Source organism: Equus przewalskii, chromosome 10, assembly GCF_037783145.1.
Source record: "Equus przewalskii isolate Varuska chromosome 10, EquPr2, whole genome shotgun sequence".
Lineage (NCBI taxonomy): Eukaryota > Metazoa > Chordata > Mammalia > Perissodactyla > Equidae > Equus > Equus przewalskii.
In genome coordinates, this window is record NC_091840.1 from 10,938,337 (window position 1) to 10,955,856 (window position 17,520).

The 17,520-nt window shown below is 37.8% G+C and overlaps 1 protein-coding gene across 7 annotated transcripts in view; it reads right to left on the bottom strand.

Moving 5' to 3' along the window:
* The window catches only part of KCNJ16 (potassium inwardly rectifying channel subfamily J member 16), a 51,855-nt gene extending 37,313 nt beyond the window's left edge, over positions 1 to 14,542 (bottom strand). Inside the window, exon 1 of one of the 7 annotated variants that reach the window (XM_008522322.2) lies at positions 14,296 to 14,542. The gene's annotated coding sequence lies outside the window, so the exon portion shown is untranslated. The remainder of the gene's footprint in view (positions 1 to 14,295) is intronic. The other 6 variants (XM_070560124.1, XM_070560125.1, XM_070560131.1 and 3 more) reach the window with 6 other exon arrangements.
* Between the last annotated feature and the right edge of the window lie 2,978 nt (positions 14,543 to 17,520).

Here is a 17,520-nt window from a genome sequence, read left to right on the forward strand (position 1 = left end):
TCTGAGTTTGTTCTTCCAAAATGCCATTCTAGATGTTAAGCTTACTCTTAGGTTGTAGCATATCACATTATCAAGAGGTGATGGAAACCTTAAAAAGTTTGCTCTTCAATTTTTCATGGTATCCACAGATCACTAGATATACATTTCCTGGGGGTAAATCTGCATATATAGTTTATTCCATAATTCTGAATATATAGGCTAACTAGAGCAAACATATATTTAGAACATGTTGTTTAAGTTATTTTGATCCTATACAGAAGCTGAGACTCATAAAACCATAAAAAATAAATTTAAAAAAAATTAAGAGCCTGCTTTGGTTCATTCAAATGTGCTTTTAAATAGATACTTCAGGATTCTGTGATTGACGGTGCAGTCCCAATTTTAGACTTTTTGGTATTGTGTAACATCTGTTTTCCTGGTCTGTGAATGAGGGTCTGCTTAAACAGTGCAAGTAACCACCCCTCCCATCTGCCCCAAATTAAAACTCTCCCCTCCCCAGACCCTCATAACACTTGACCTATTGACATTATTCATTGTGTAGTTCAATGCTCTGGAGGCTCAAATTAAATGGAAATATTACATGAGAGGGTAAAATAAGAGAGTGGTGACACTTCATGGAGTAGGAGATGAGGATGATTCGAGAGTATAGGCTACAATCAAGCAAAGCAGCCCCAAAGCAGTATCTCCCAAAGCCCCAGTTGGGTAATAGCAGGAAACTGAAGCCGTACCTCGGACATAGCAAAGAACTCAGCCTGCAACCAATAGAACAGATGAAAACAAAAGCATCAGAAGGAGCATGTGAACATGCTAAATGCACCCAATGAATTAGCAGCTCAAACTGTAAGTAGGGCTGTGTGCCTAAATTAGGTCCATAATTCAGCCCCCACAAAAAGTACTTGGCAGAATAAAGTCCAAGTGTTTTCATTGACCTCAATTACACAAATAACGCGTGCAATTTTATCCAGACAAAGTATAACAAAGATGATCTGTTTTCTCCTAGCTAAAGGTTTATGAGAAGACACACAGTGTTTCCAGGTAGACTTTTCCCCTTATCTGAGAGCTTTCAGGCCTGTAGAATTTTCTTTCAAGGGAAAAACAAAAAACCAGGAACAATTGCCCCATTCAAATACCAAATCACTGCAATCAGTCTTTCTACCACGGACTCTTTGGACAGAAGCAGAAACAGCAGGTTCTGCCTAGATTGAGTTGCCCTGTTTTACCAGCACACATACTTTGGCAGGAAAAAAAGTTGTGATTGAATCTGAGGTGGAGCCTAAAAAAATAAATGCTTAAGCAAATGATTGAACAGCTTTCTTGAGGTGCAATGAGACAGCTGGGGCTGGACAGAGGTGGAACCCACCAGTTACCTGGGCTAGATCTGCGGGCTCAAAGCAACCATGTGGCAGGGCGAGACCTGGGGTGAGAGAAGCAGTTATTGCTAGAGTTATGAAGTGTTAGCATATCACATTCTGCCTTTTTCTTGAGTCTGATGCAACTAGAGATTCTAAACAGTTAGTCAGAGCTGTGTGTTCTCTGTAAATAATGGAGTAACTAGCTTTTAATCTTTTTATCTACATATAGATTTGATAAACAGAGATATGGGAGCATTTTGGAAACATGTTACGTGCAGTTGTAAGTCTGGTTTATGGCTAAATATTTTCCCTTCTTCCTAGAGAGTTAAGCTTATTTATTAATGTGCTCTCTGGTTACAGACAACCACAATTATGGAAACCCTGTAGTTTTATACTTTATACTATAAGGTGTTTTTTTTCTCACTGTCCCCAGCAAGTCAGGAATCCCACCTTTGGGAAATATTGAAACAAATAAACAAGAAAAAGCATGGCTTTAGGTGGTTGTTTCTCTTCAAACTTCAGGAATCTGGGCATGCTGAGACAGAAATAAAAGCAGGCATCCTTCTGTTCTCTTTCCTGGTAGTTAACACTCGTATACAAATTATGCACCACTCTTAATTCGATCTAAAACCGAAAACTGAGGTGGCCAACTGATGTGGTTTAAATCCCCCACTTCTTGTTGTAGAGCATCTCCCCCCCACCACCATAAAAAAAGCCAAATAAATGAGGATAGGATGATCCCAAGCACACAGCACAGAGCCTGGCACATGGTAAGTATTTATCAAGAGTTCTTGACTTTTGTAGGTCCAGGAAGAGGGCAAACAGGGGGTTCAGAAGGAGAAATGGGCTTTCTGTGCCTGGTCATACCACCATATAGCTACCTAAGACCAACTTTCATATATTTTGGTGGACATAGGCTGAAAAACTTTTTTCATTGAGTTTTTAAATTGAATTTATAGATTTTTGAAAACTGAGGACTTTTGAACTACTGAGGCATATTTAGATAGACCAATTTTAAATAATTCAAGCCATGGTACTAAAATTGACCATTGGGCAAAGCTATTGTGACACAACTGCCAGAATCACATAAACAAACAGCAAATAAACTGGTAGTGACAAAGACAGAGGTCATGTCCCCTCTCTGATTTTTTACTAAAGTTCCCACCAGAAGAAATCACTGGGCCTACTTTGATTTCTTTTCAATGGCAGCCACTAACTACTTCAAATATAGCCAGCGTGTACCATCCAGTTTACCCACAAGTTAGAACAGTCATCTCTTCCAGCTTTAGGAATAGTGCCGCATCCAAGAAAGGTGACCACTTCACTTCTCTTCTCTTGGAGGACCAAGTTGATTGAAGGAGTTGGAATTAACCCTTGCAACAAAATTCAATCCCCTGGCAATGTCAGCATTCCTAAAGCACCTATCTACTCCGTATGAGTTTCACATTCAGTGCCCCAATCTTCATAAGAGCTCTATGGCATAGCTATCATTGACCCAACTGAAAGAGAAAATGGAACTTCTATAGTGGTAAACTGCCTTGGTCTAGACCACTGGTTTTCAAACCTTAATGTCTGTTAGAATCACCTGGTACATTGGACCCCAGGCCCAGAGTTGCTTTTATTCAGTAGGTCTGAGGTGGAGCCTGAGAATCTGCATTTTTTAGAACTTCTCAGGTGATTCTAATGCTGCTAGTGTTGGATCATACTTTGAGAACCACAAGCCTAAATCACATAAATCATAAGTGGCAGAGCCTAGATTAAAATCCAGGCCTGTATGATTCTAAAATGCAAGCCGATGCTACACTAAGAAGGCACTTGTTACCCTCTTAAGATTTCTTGACTGCAAAGATAGAAGAGGAGAGAACACACTGTAGTAGCTGGGTGGTATGTGAAAGAGGAATGGGTCTGGCGTTGAAACCCTGGAGCCTGAGTTCCCTTGTCTGCCATGCACCAGCATGTCACTTAATTTACCTGGTCCTTCTAGTGTTTCCATCACCATAATAAGAATTCTGCTGGTATTACTCTCACTACTCTCACAGAGTTGTTTTGAAGATATAATTGATGTAAAATAATTTTCTAAGCTTTGAAGTGTTACCACAAATGTTGTTTGTTATTTTCATTAGGAATCAAATCAAAAAAAGAGTAAAGATGAACAAAACAAGAAAAATAAAAATAGACCAGTAGATGGTCTGGTCTTTAGTTTAAAAGCTGACACTACGTAAAAGGAAATACCAAACACAACACAGAAGTTTATTAGAACCTTCAGGAGTTCAGCGATCTTTAAGATGAATGCACCAACAGTCTTAAGGGTAGGGCAGCTGCCAAATTTTTTCCAATATTATTTTTTTCAACTTAAAAAGTAAACATCTTATTTCTTTCTTTAACCGACATTCTTTTGATGAATGTTGAAAAATGATTAATAATAGTAAAAATTTAATGTTAACAGCTTTCTTTCTTAGAAGTGTAGTTTTCTTTCATAAAATACTGAAAATATTTTACTTTCAAAAATACAATTTTATTATGCTCATCATTGGCTTTTGTTTGATGATCTTTCTGAAAATATAAATTTGACTTCATTTGTAATACGTGGCAGAACCAGTGAAATACAGGATTTGCTATGCAATGAATGGCAAACACAGGCAATTCACATCACTGTTACTCTTAATTAAGTAACTTTAATACAAGAATGAAAACTGAAACTGCCTCGACTTTCTCCATTAAAATTCTCACTGTAAATATTGGCATATCAAGAGCAGTCATTTCTAACTAATGAAGTTAATATTCACTGGCACAACGAGGTTACTTTATGTTGGATTAATTAAGGAGAAACTTTCTACTCTAAACAAAGAAATCTGTCGAGGCCCATAGGGCTCTGCTTTTATCTACATTTTTTTTCCTCAAACGAATGGCTCATTTGATATTAGTTCAATATTTGGTATTAAAGTCAACAGACTCCTATATATCATCAGGACCATAAAAAAGAATGGCATTTTCTCCCATCAATGAGATTTGCTTTCCTTAGATTGGATATTATACTTCCTCAATGAAGTGAAATCCTTATTGATTTATGTTGTTAGAATTCTGTTTGTATTTATTAGTTCGTGATGAAAATGACAAATCCCCATGCTGGTGCAGCTGGGGTTCTGCCCATTAAATAGAGTGCAGACATCTCCTTTTCTGTTTCTGATTTGCTTGTTTTTATTCTTTAAATGCCTTGATAGAGAAAATGCAATTTAATGCTTGCCATGCAAAATAGAATACTTCAAAGAAATCAATAATCAGAGAGCAGAGAGCAGGGTTCAGGTGGTAAGATTTTATTCTACTTTATAATTTCAATGCCTGAGCATGTCTCAGGCTATCACTTTGACTTGTGTACAAAGGTTTGTTGACCGCTGGGTGTATAATCTAAATCAAGTATTAATACAATTATCATCTCTAATAATCACACCGACATGAATTTATGGGGAATTGAGTTTCTTTAGATTAATAGTTAAAGACACATATTATAGAGAAAGACTGTCCAAAATCAGCCATTTACTAGCTGTGTGACTTTACATGGTCTCTCTGTGCCCCTCTTTCCTTATCTGAAAAACGAACTTCCGTTATGAAGATGGAAGGACTAATATTTGTAAAACACTTAGAATAATGCACAGCATGTAGTTAGCACTGTGTGTTTGTAAAGAAAAATCAATTGGTACATTGAAAATATTATTTCTGCTGTGAAATGAGACATGTTTCCTTGTTATTGGTAGGTGAAATGCTTCATAAGTTTCTCCACGTAGTTTCCTATCATTCATAGAGGATTCGGCAAAAACAGCTTCTTTTCATGACTTTGGTAATGGAATATTTGGGATGTGGAAACAAACCTCTCAAAGAAACAATGAAACCATCCATCATTGTAACACTATTGTTGTGACACACAGAGAAAACACGAAGTCTTTGAAATATACAACATCTACCCAACTAGTCAGCATCATAGGAAGAGAAACTGAGGCAGAAGACTAATGTGAATGAGTTAGTTTAAAATAATCTAATAAAGAAGTAGTAGGGAAAATCTGGAGAAGATGGTGCTGATAAAGGAGTAGTTTTCATAATAAGTTCTGGCATAACAGTTTGAGGCTATTTCCTGTCTTCAATGCTTTTTTTCAAAATCAGTGGTCAAGGAATTTTGGTACTTTCTTAACACATCTCTGTTATTTTTATCACCTTAAAAGAGAGGTAAGTTATACTCTAGTGGGACAAACATCATCTCTGTGGAAAAATGGTTGGTGATTTGAGTAAGTACGTACGTGAAGGGAAGGATCTGGGTTAGCGTAGAGATTTGGTTGCTATCCATTCAGCACCACTACTCTACGAAGTGAAATAAGACCAGAGGCTCTTAGGGAATGCAAACTTATTAAAATATCTAGAATACATTTATTTTTCAGTGTTTACTTTTAAAAATAGAGGTAACCTAATGCCAAAGAACCAAAATGAGATCCTGAAAAACCATTTAAAATTTAACACTTTCAAAGCTTATTTGTGTGCATTAATCTCACTTTACGCTTGTAAAAGAGGCAAAGCAGTTCTATTGTAACACATACCAGAGTGAATCAAGATTCTCTCCCACCACATGGTTAGCTATTTGGAGGCCAGAACTATGCCTTAATCATTTGTTTTATATTCTGAACGGCAGGTGGTATATTTGGATTGTATTTATTTAGCTAAACTAGGAGTACATGCCCTAGAATTCCCTTCCCTTCATAGTTCCGGATTAGCCTGGGCCATGAGAGACATTTTGCATGACATTTTTAAGGTGGAAGGGAACAAATAGCCACATTCTTTTTACATCAGAAGGTTGGCGTAGGGCATGAGGCACTGTGGCAAGTCATGAAAATCGTTAGTGATCTGCTGGCTCATGTTGTTGGCCTGGGGCAGCAGGCGAACCCACAGTTTCTGCAGTTCCCACTGGGACGACTCCTCCTTCAGTTTCTATGGCTCCTGGGTTATATGAGGGACGGCACCAGATTCCCTTGCTGGCCACTCCCATTTTCTAAGTGACAGACATGGGCTCCATTTCATCCTGGTGGCTTTCAGCTAATCTTCACTGGTTCGCATTTGTTGTCTTCCTCCACTTCACATCCATCTGCCTTTCCCACTACCTGCCTCACAGTTTCAGGCTCCAGAACCAGATGTAGAAACAACAGCTTCACATAGATTGTGTGAGCCATTATATATGTTCAAATCTGATCAGAATATTATGATAATTATATATGTAACAGGCTCAATCATCAAGGCTTAATCAGAGAATCAGAACCACTAGGGAAATTCATATTTATTTTATATATGAGGAAAATGATGATAAAGAGTTATTTACTGTCAAATAGTAATAAGTGTATAATGATGGTAAGACAGAAGACTTCTGGGGCCGGCTCCATGGCCGAGTGGTTAAGTTCGCACGCTCCACTGTAGTGGCCCAGGGTTCGGATCCTGGGCGCGGACATGGCACCGCTCAGGCCACGTCGAGGCGGCGTCCCACATCCCACAACTACAAGGACCTGCAACTAAGATATACAACTATGTACCAGGGGGGGGTTGGGGAAAAAAAATATTGGCAACAGTTGTTAGCCTAGGTGCCAATCTTTAAAAAAAAACAGAAGACTTCTGACTTTGAGCCCAATGTTGTTTCCACTGCACTATGGTCCCTCTTTTAGTCTATCTACTCATCCCTTGGTTCATAGAGGAACTGAGTCTGTGTAGATGTACTCTTAAAACCATCTTAAGCACTCTGTCCAACTGTGAAAAGATATTCTGACCACCTACTCCATACAGAGTGGCATTAAGTTAACACTAACGTTTAACTTAATTAACCATTAACTAACCTAGCAATTTAGGACAATAAAAGACAGGGAATGGTCAGCTTCAGAAGAAAATAGAACCATGATAAGCAATTACCAAATTCTTTGAGTTAGAAATAGTTTTATTTATTGGAAAAAACTACCTTGCATCAGAACCAAAGAGTTATCTATAAAGTAGGAAAAACTCACTAATTCGCTTCTTTGATCTGTTCTCTGTTCTCCCCATTTCTTACTAAATCCTCCATTTGTAGAATCAGTCCCAGGTAATGGGAAACTAGCTCAGTTTTAGAACTATGGTCCCGAGTAATTTTGCAAAGAAGGGTGCACACTACAGGCATCCTTCCCTTGTACCTGGCTTGTACCTACTTCTTTATCTCACTTATTATCACTCTGCCTCCATCCTCACACCAAGAACCCTACATACTGGTCACAGGGAACTTCTCACATTTTCCCAAACCTGTTAAATTCTTTATAAATTAGGCTGAGATCTCTCTTTATTCAAGCTAAAACCCAAGTATTATTTACACTGTAAAGCTTCCCTCAATTCTCCAGGCACAGTTGGTTTTTCTGCCTGTGTTCTCCTTTGCTAGGCTTTGGCTTTTCCAATGGGAAGGAACTGATGGATTTATCTTTATATACCTAGTACCCAATGGAATGAGTGTTGTACACCTACTTAGAAGAAAAGAGGTTCCATTGTTCAATTCATGAAACCACAGTGTAAAAGATGACAACATTCTGTTTACTGGCAATGAGGTTACTGAATGTTAGTATTTTGATGCCTAAAATAACCAGGTTTCACAATACTGTACTAACGGAATAGCAATTATCATGGTATTACTCTGTGAACAATGAATACAGTCACATATTTTCCACACCAAAAGAAGCATGGGGACTCTGAAGAGCTAATGTCTACAAGACACAATTTTAGGCTTCTCTGCCTCGCCTCCTGTCTTTGCTCACTCTGTACTCCTGCGCTTCTGTTGCACAAGCTGCTCCAACAGATCACAATCAAATTCCATGCAGAACTGGAGAAACAGTGTCTACTCTTTACACCAGCAAAGAACGGGAATGAACTGATACAATTGTGCAGGAGAAGCATGCAAAAAATATTCTGCCTATTGCAATAGAATGCATTGAAGCATTATTCTGATTTCTACTGGTCTTAATTCCTGTAAGCGTAAAGTACCGCATAGTTATCTTCTGTTTGACTTTTTTTGAGTCTGCTTGTTTGTGATTTTGCTTTATTCAGTTTCATTTCTCTGAATATTTCTTTAGCTTTTAAACTCCTAATGCAAATGGTGTAATCTTATCTTCAGCTCAATATTGTTATCTGATACTGTTAAATAAATCTCTAGTCACAAGGAAATGAAACCGCCTTCTATTCCCACAAAGCCTAAATTTAAATATGTGTAACTCATAAGTCTTAGATAATTTGCTCAAATTAGCCATACTACTTTCTCCTAGAGTTTTATCTAACCACCCACAAGTTGACTCAATTCTGACCCAAATGAAAGGCAAGCTAAACATACAAAAGGGCAGGCTTCTTGATGTAACAATCCTGGTGTACAGCTCATAGTCTCTGATATTCTGGCAGCTTCTCAAATTTTAGCTGCAAATCCAGGGAAGGACTGTACTGGACCGCCTATAAACAGAACTCAGTAGTACATATGAGAACACTGAAAGGTCAGTTAATGACCTCATAGCTCATCGGGAATGGCTGAGTGCGTCTTCCAGTTAGTTGGGGAGAGCTAGTAAGCTCTTGTTCAGCAGACTCAATGTTTTCGCTTCTGTATAGGAGAACCTTGAAGCAGAGATCTAGTGAACAATTTTTGTGGTTCAGCCATTAAGCCAGGTGCCTGTTTTGTGAGGTTACCTTGGAATTCTTTTCCCAAATTAGAGACAGAATGTCCTGAATTACCCATTGTTTGGAATAGTCTTACTTGAGATGAGAAGAGTACATAGTTGTGAAAAGATTGGCCAAGTTTGTGGGTGAGTAGATATTTGTCTGGGGCAAAGCCAACTAACTAATCAAGTAGTAACCTAACCCAAGAATTTAGTCTCGCAAAAATCATCCTTTAATGGTGCTTCTCAAAATTTTCCATTAAAAAAATCCTGAAGAAACAGAAGAGAAATGAGCACATTATCCTTCTTCCTACCCCAAATCCTGGAGAATCTGAGATCATAACACAAAGGACTGGGCCCAAGCTCAAAATATTCCAGTCTTATGATTTTTCTTTACAATATATGCAATATACAATATATACTAGCACAATATATGATATATACAGTATAAGCTAGTTTTGAATTCTGATGTACATATATATATGTCACAATATCTACATTACAAAAATAATGATTTAAACTGCTTATCAGTTAAATTATTTAATTCCTCCTACTCTCCATCTAAATTGTTGGGTTAAACGAATTCTTCTAAAAGGTACACCATGCTTATCTTGTGGCTTCTCGTAGCTCCTGGCATGTTGCTACTACTGTGAACACAGTTATTTGGAGTCAGGACTCGTACACATGAAAAATAAACCACATGAAAACATAGGAGAGAATATATAATAGCTGTGAGATATGGCACAGAAAGTGAAGTTAAGGGAAGCGGGGACAATGCAATTAGAAGGTTGGACTGTGAGAGTCTTTTAAAATAACTTGCTTTTTGTCTCAATTAAAAGAAATCATTTTCTCTTTGACCAAATAGCATTAATCAAAAGCTGTAGCACTAAAAATGCTACATTCTATGGAATTTAAAATGTATATAACTAGTAAAGTACAGTTCTTAATTTCTTTTACAGAAACTGAAGTTTCAAACTTATAATGTTTAATAACTGTACCGCAAAATACAATCAGGGTGAAAAATGCCCTATGTTACTGTGATGGTTAATATCATGTATCAACTTGGCAAGGTTATGATGCCAGTTGTTTGGTCAGCCACCATTTTGAATGTTGTTGTGAAGATATTTGTTAGATGTGACTTACATTTACAATTTGTAAACTTTGCTAAAGCTGATGACCCTCCCTAATGTGGGTGGGCTTCATCCAATCAAAGACTGAGATTTCCCAAAGAAGAAGCAAGGAGAAGCAATTCTGCCTCAAGACCGCCACATAGAAACTCTGCCTGAATTTCCTGCCTGCTGGTCAATCCTGAAAATTTTAGACTCAAGACTGCAATATCAACTCTGACCTTAATTTTCAGGTCTACTCTACAGATTTCAGACTTACCAGCCCCACGATCATGTGAACCATTCCTTAGAATAAATCTTTCTCTATATATGTATCTCACTGGCTCTGTTTCTCTGGAGAACCTGACTAATACAATTCCTTAGAATAAATCCCTTTCTCTCTATATATATCTTATTGGTTCTGTTTCTCTGGAGAACCCTGACTAATACAGTTACTAAGCTGTAGAGGAAAGAAAACAATAATTGGAAGAGAACTGTCAGAGTGAGCTTCTGGCAAAGGAAAATCTTGTAAAAAATGTTCACAGTAAAAACAATATCTCAGTATCTAAAGGTTCTGAATACCAAAAGAACACCCAGGACCACCCCCACCATGCCATAAACTTGGCCACCGCCCTACTGTTTTCCTGAAAAAAAGAGGTTCAATTGGTTGATATGCTAATCATATCTTATGCTATCAAGGTACTAGGCCATTGAATTTCCCTTAATTATTTATAGATTTGCCTTTTCCTGTCAGTTGGAGGGCAGGGACCAGGTCTTTGTCATCTTTGTATCCAGACTTAATAAATGATTATTGACTGCATGGGAACAGGATTCACATTTAAAATGGAATATGATGAAAAATTAAAATTTGCCGTAATGAAGTAGACTTTTGGTCAGGTTTCTAGAACATGCTTTTTTCTTTTTTAAAAAAATAAGGAGGAGTAAATGAATGTTTGTTTTTAAGTTAAAAGAATAAATCTTACGGAATATAATCTAACACCGTGTAACCATTCGAAGTCTTACTACTATACTCATATATAAGTAAAATAAAATTTGGAATTGAGGTGATATTTCTGGAACATGTTAAGGTAAAAATCACACTCTTTATGCAGAATTGTTGGATAAATCTAATTTGGGGCTGTTTCTTACTCAGATGATTTACTTTTTTCAATCGTTCTTTACATCTGAGAACAGTTTCAGGTCTATTTTTGGAAGAGAGTGAATACGGAACCAAGGTAACTAGAATAAGTTGGATTTAAAAGTGAAAAGCCAGGGCCGGCCCAGTGGTGCAGTGGTAAAGTTTGCACGTTCCGCTTCAATGTCCCAGGGTTTGCCGGTTCAGATCCTGGGTGTGGATATAGCGCCACTTATCAAGCCATGCTGTGGTAGGCGTCCCACATATAAAGTGGAGGCAGATAGGCACGGATGTTAGCTCAGAGCCAGTCTTCCTCAGCAAAAAGAGGAGGATTGGCGACAGATGTTAGCTCAGGGCTAATCTTCCTCAGAACAATAAAATAAAATGAAAAATAAAAGTGAAAAGCCTCTTTAAAATGCTATATACATTTCGCATCTGAATCTTTGATTTCAGAGTAGAAAATAAACTCTGGAGTGACAGGAGGAAAAAACCTGATCCCATCTTTTTCACTTAAGAGCAACTATAAGAAAAATAAAGTCATCTACCCCTTATGTTTAAATAGTTGCAGAGGCCAGGATACACAAGGCCTGAAGAATGATGATAAAAAGAATTCTCTTCCAAGTCTGCTGAGGCTGGCCAGCTAAGAAAGCAAGAAGCAACAGTTTACTAATCTCTGCATAGGAATCCTTTGATGCAATGCATTTCAGAGTATAGATAAGCCATTTTTATCCCAAAGGGGAGCTCTCAGGCCTGGAAATTTTAACTGAAAACAACCTGTCTGAGTTGATTTCAACCTTCTGCATTTATTTTCAACAGATGCTGTGGACTAAATGTTTGTGTCCTCCTAAAATTCATCTGTTGAATCCTAACCCCCTCTGTGATGGTATTAGGAGGTGGGGTTTTGGGCAGGTGATTAGCTCATCAGGGTGGAGCTCTCATGAATGGCATGAGCTCTCTCGTCCCTGCTGCCATGTGAGGACACAGTGACAAGACATCCCTCTATGAACCAGGAAGTAGGTTTCACCAGACACTGAATGTACTGACACCCTCATCTTGGACATCCAGCTTCCAAATCTGTGAGAAACAAATGTTTGTTGTTTAAATCCCCCAGTCTGTGGTATTTTTGATACAGCAGCCTGAAAGGACTAAGACAATATGCATCTCAGTAGGGCTGCTTGTTTAGAGCCCTATTCGCTGGTTTCCAACCCTAAGAAGTTACATGACTTTCCCAAGATTTCACAGCCAGAAACTGGAAACTCTAAGCTTCATCTATAAAATGAATTTAATAGCTCCTTTCAAATTTGAGACAAAGATCCAATGAATATAGAGTTTAAGCATCCAGGACATAGTAAGCACTAAAATGCTTATTTCCCCACCCCATCATAGAAATATTTATAGTCTATGTGATGCCTGAAATAATGAAATTTTCCATCCGCTATTCCTAAAGTCAGATTTGAGGCCACTTTTCCTAGTACAAGGAAGAAACATAGAATACTCGAGGATGAATTCATAGGGGACAAAAGTTGAACAGTTTCTCCAAATGAAGAGTTTTACAAATTCAAAAAAGAAAAGGTTCCACTAAATATATGGGTGTTTTGGTACCAAACATTTACTTTAAATATCCTTTATATATCAATCATTTTCTGCAAAACTACACTTTTTGTCAATTCATAATTTTCAACTGATTTATGTCCAAGTCTTAACTTGGACTTACCACTAACATGTATAATGGAATAAAATATTTTTTTAATAACCTTGAAAACTCTTATTCTCTCGAAAGTCAAAATATACTTATTTAGGAAAATGCATCAAAATAGCATATTGAGTGCTCCTCCCACTCCAGTCTTTTCTCCCAGTTTTAAATGTTGTCATGGTCTTGTTTAGTATGAGATGATGTCTTGGATTTACCACAATTCTCATGTTCTAAAAATAAACTTAAACAGGAATTACATCTATTAGTTGCTCTATTTCTCTCCTGTCTGTCGCTTTCTCTTTCTCTGTCTCTGTCTCTCTGTCTCTCTCCCTCTTTTTCTCTCTCTGTTGATTTGAATTGAATTGAACTCTGGACCCTATGCACTTTTAAACTTCTTGTCAGCTTAATTTCAGGAAGTTTTTAAATGGTATTCTACAAAACGTTTGTGGTTTAAGCCCTAGAGAGAGGTTTGCCTACATTTTCCAAGGTAAAGTGGCAAAGATACATTAATATATATTTTTCTCCTTGAGGATCTGACTCTTGTAAGAGTAATACGCAGAAGAATTACTCCAGTCTTATTTTCCCAAAGACCTTTCAGTTCATATAACTATATGAGTATAATGCACATGATCAAAATCCATCTGGTTTGTAGAAAAGTTTTAGTTTACCACCTACATCCACCAACAAGGGAAATAATTCAACTAGATATGTGAGAGAATTCATGGTATCCAGCAAGCAAAGATCAAAAAGTCCACACTTTTCTGCATAAAAAATCAACGACAAAAGTTCTAAGATTTTAATGGACAAGAAAAAAGTTCTCTACTTCTAATTATGTTAAAATCAGTCTAGAAAAATGGATTCTTTTATTTTCTCTCATTATATACAATTTTCAGAAAAAAATAACCTGTTTTTCTTGAAGTTTTTTTTACGGGGGTTGTAAATGCATATTTCAATGCTTGAAGCTATGTATTCATAAATGGATACATACACACAAGATGTAATAATTTGCTTTTGAAAGAAATTGTGGAATAAGGTCACTTTTAGAAATCTACAGGTCTAGTGGCACATAAGATCTGTTTAATAGACTCTGCAAAGACCAATTTGAAACTACTTTTGACCAAAGCTTCAAAAGAACTCAAGGAATATAACACACTGACCCCTACTTAAAGCACTTGGATAGGAAATTAAATTATCTTAATTGCATTTAATTCAACATTGATACTTACATTGCTGGATACAGAGCATGGCTGCTCTCTAAACAAAGAGGCCAACATGAGCAAAATATAGGCTGAGTGACTTTGTAGAATAACAAAAATAGAGCGAAGCTTACCTTTATTCACTCTCCCCATAGAAGACACATGAACTAGGTGCTCACAGCTGGGTAATGGTAACATTTTTGCTTGGTTAATAATAAAGAGAAGAAAAGCTCCAGACACCAGGAATCTGGGTTAACCATTGACACTGGTTTGTTCCTACTGTTCCACCCTGGGAATCTACATAGGTAGCCCTTGGCATCTTATAAAGCAGGTGATAGCCGGTCAGCTGAGACTGAGGTTACCTCACCGCCTCTCTGCCTCTGGAGGAGGTACAGCGTGAAGGTCATTCAGGCATACCATGACTAAGTTTTCGTTCCGCCAGCAGTACAAAGAAGGAAGATTTCCTGGACCAGAAATATGCTCAACAATGCCAGTAAGTGACTCAAATATTTACAAACAGGTGTGTTGGAAGCTAATCTACAGAAATGCTCATGTCACTTTCAGACTTTCTCTGGGCAATGCAAAGAAACTCTTTTCACCAGAACTCTTTATCTACATTTTAGCGGGTGAGGATTGAGATTGCGTGACAATGAAAACTGAGACAGGACAACTGGAAACAGCTAAGCATCCATTCATTCCTTTGTTCAACATGCCTTTAATGGTTACTAATCTTGGGCAGCACAGTTCCAAAGAACCAGCATCCACAGTTGAGGCCCTGATAAATGGAAGAGAGAGATAGAGGCTGGAGGGTCCTCCCTCCCCGAACCCCAAGAATCAGAGCTTAAGACAGAGATGACAAATAAAACACAGACTGTGGTCCAGGTCCAAAATGTAAAGTCTGATTGTTCCTCTGCCCCAGCAATAGGTTCCAAGGGATTAAATGAAATGTTAAGGTGGTCGTGTGGTCAAGCTAGCTGATCAGAAGTCAGAGAATTGAATGATAAGCAAAGAGGTGATTTTATAACGGTATAGTCAAGAGAAAGGTCCAGAAAATGTGAAAAGCAGTCACAAGGAACTAAAGAAATAACAATCCTAAGCACTTCAGAACCTGGGGGAGCTGTATCCAGGAGAGCTCAAAAGGAGTATCATGCTGGCAAGGAATTAGTAGTTTTCTTTACTCTAAAGAGCATTGGTAATCGGGGGTCAAGGAGGCTGCATCCAGTTTGGTTAACTTTCCAAATTTAGGGGGGCCATTTCTGGTTCTGACCATAGTTGCTGTTTGAGGGTTGTGTGGTTTTTGTTTCCATTTTAAAAGCATGAACATTTGAAGGACAAGACTGGATTTCAGTGTTGGTGCCTTCACTTACAGGCTTTGTGACATTGGGAGCTGCTTAACCTCTCTGCACACCTATTTTCTCATCAGTAAAATGGGATAATAATAATAAATACAACAACAACACTGACCTCAGGCAGACACTTAGACACTGTTAACTGTCACTCAGGTTTTGACATTCTGATAGGAGTACATGGTTTGCGATCTGTTACACAATAACAGGTAGAAGAGTTTGAACCCTCCAAGGGAGCTATCTTTTCAATCACCCATAAATGCCAGGGAAGCAGCAGACCAAGAGGTTAACTCTTCTGCCAAGAAATTTGAAGGCTTGAGAAATGTTTCCATTTCCATGTTAATCAAGGCAATTTTCATTGTGGTTTATCCATAGTAAGACTGAGTTGGTTGTTTGAGTATTATCAATTACTCTGCTCAATTACTGGCTTGGTTGAAAGCTGAGCTCCCTTCAGTAGTGTTTCATCTGAAGGGACTTTTAAAAGAACGCAACCACCACAGTACACATAACTCCTCTGCTCTCCAAGGACAATTTCAGGAAAGGTGGCTTTGTTGAGTGTTTGGATTGATCTGAGAAGATGAGACGTCAAAACACAGCATAGAAAATACCACAGAGAAGAGCAGGACAGGAGGCAAGTTGGGGAGATTGGACGGCTTCCCAACTCCAACTGAGTCACATCATCACAGCATGGCTTCATTCCTTTGTTTGAAGTAAATTCCCAGAACATCAGACACACCCATACTCACATGTAAGTAGAAAAACACTTTCTAAAGCCAAATAAAAATGATTATCTGGATTGGCTTCTCTGTTGTGTGTCTATGCCTCCTAAATCTACCTTAACTGAAAATTAACTTTCTTGAAGTTCTGCTTTGGTGAACTGGAATCTCCTCCGAAACACAGAGAGAAACTGAGGCAAAATTGGAGGAGCATATTTGTTTTAAGATGTATCAGATAACAAGATGATGAGAGAATTCATTAAGTGAAGGTAAAAACTTTTTGATAAATAATTCTCTTTTTCAATAATCTGTACTTCCTTGCTATTCAATGACTTTAGCAATGGTCTAAAAAGAAGTTTGACTATACAAAGGGGCTCCCTGTTGTATGGAATTGAGGTATCACTACTCGAGCTCTGTCCTTCGCAAACTGTTTTTGTTTGGTCCTCCTGACTTGTGTTTCTTATGACTCGTTTTACATTTTCAAATGGTGGGGAAAAAATTAAAAGAAGAATAATATTTTGTGATGTGAAAATTATATGAAATTCAAATTTCAGTGTCCATAAATAGTTTTATTGAAACACAGCCACGCTCATTCATTCATTTACGTATTGTCCATGGCCTGTTTCACTTTACAAGAGAAGAGTTCAATGACCCTCAGAATCGCAACAGAGATCATGCAGCCCTCAAAACCTAAAATATTTAGTATCTGGCCCTCTACAGACAAATGCTTGCCAATCCTTGAGCCAGCTAAACCATACAATTGACTCTTCTCCAAAGACAGTGTTCCTCTTTTCTGATTAATGATTAACATAGTTTAACTCCAGGTCAACTGAATTTCTATAATCTAAAATCCTGTCTTTCTACATACCATCCAGTCACACCATAACATATCATGATTATGCCTCTTTGTTTTTACCCAAAGGATTTAAAAACTTATGTCCACATAAAAACCTGCACACAGATATTTATAGCAGCTTTAATTATAATTGCCAAAACTTGAAAGGAGCCAACACGTCCTTCAATAGGTGAATAAACTGTGGTACACCCAGACAATGGAATATTATTCAGCCCAAAAAAGAAATGAACTATCAAGCCATGAAAAGACATGGAGAAATCTTCAATGCATATTACTAAATGAAAGCAGCCAATCTGAAAAGGCTACATAATATGTGACTCCAACTATATGATGTTCTGAAAAAAGTAAAATTATGGAGACAGTAAAAAGATCACGTGTTGGTGGATGGGAAGGCAGAGGGAGGGAGAAATTAATAGGCAGAGTACAGAGGAGTTTTACAGC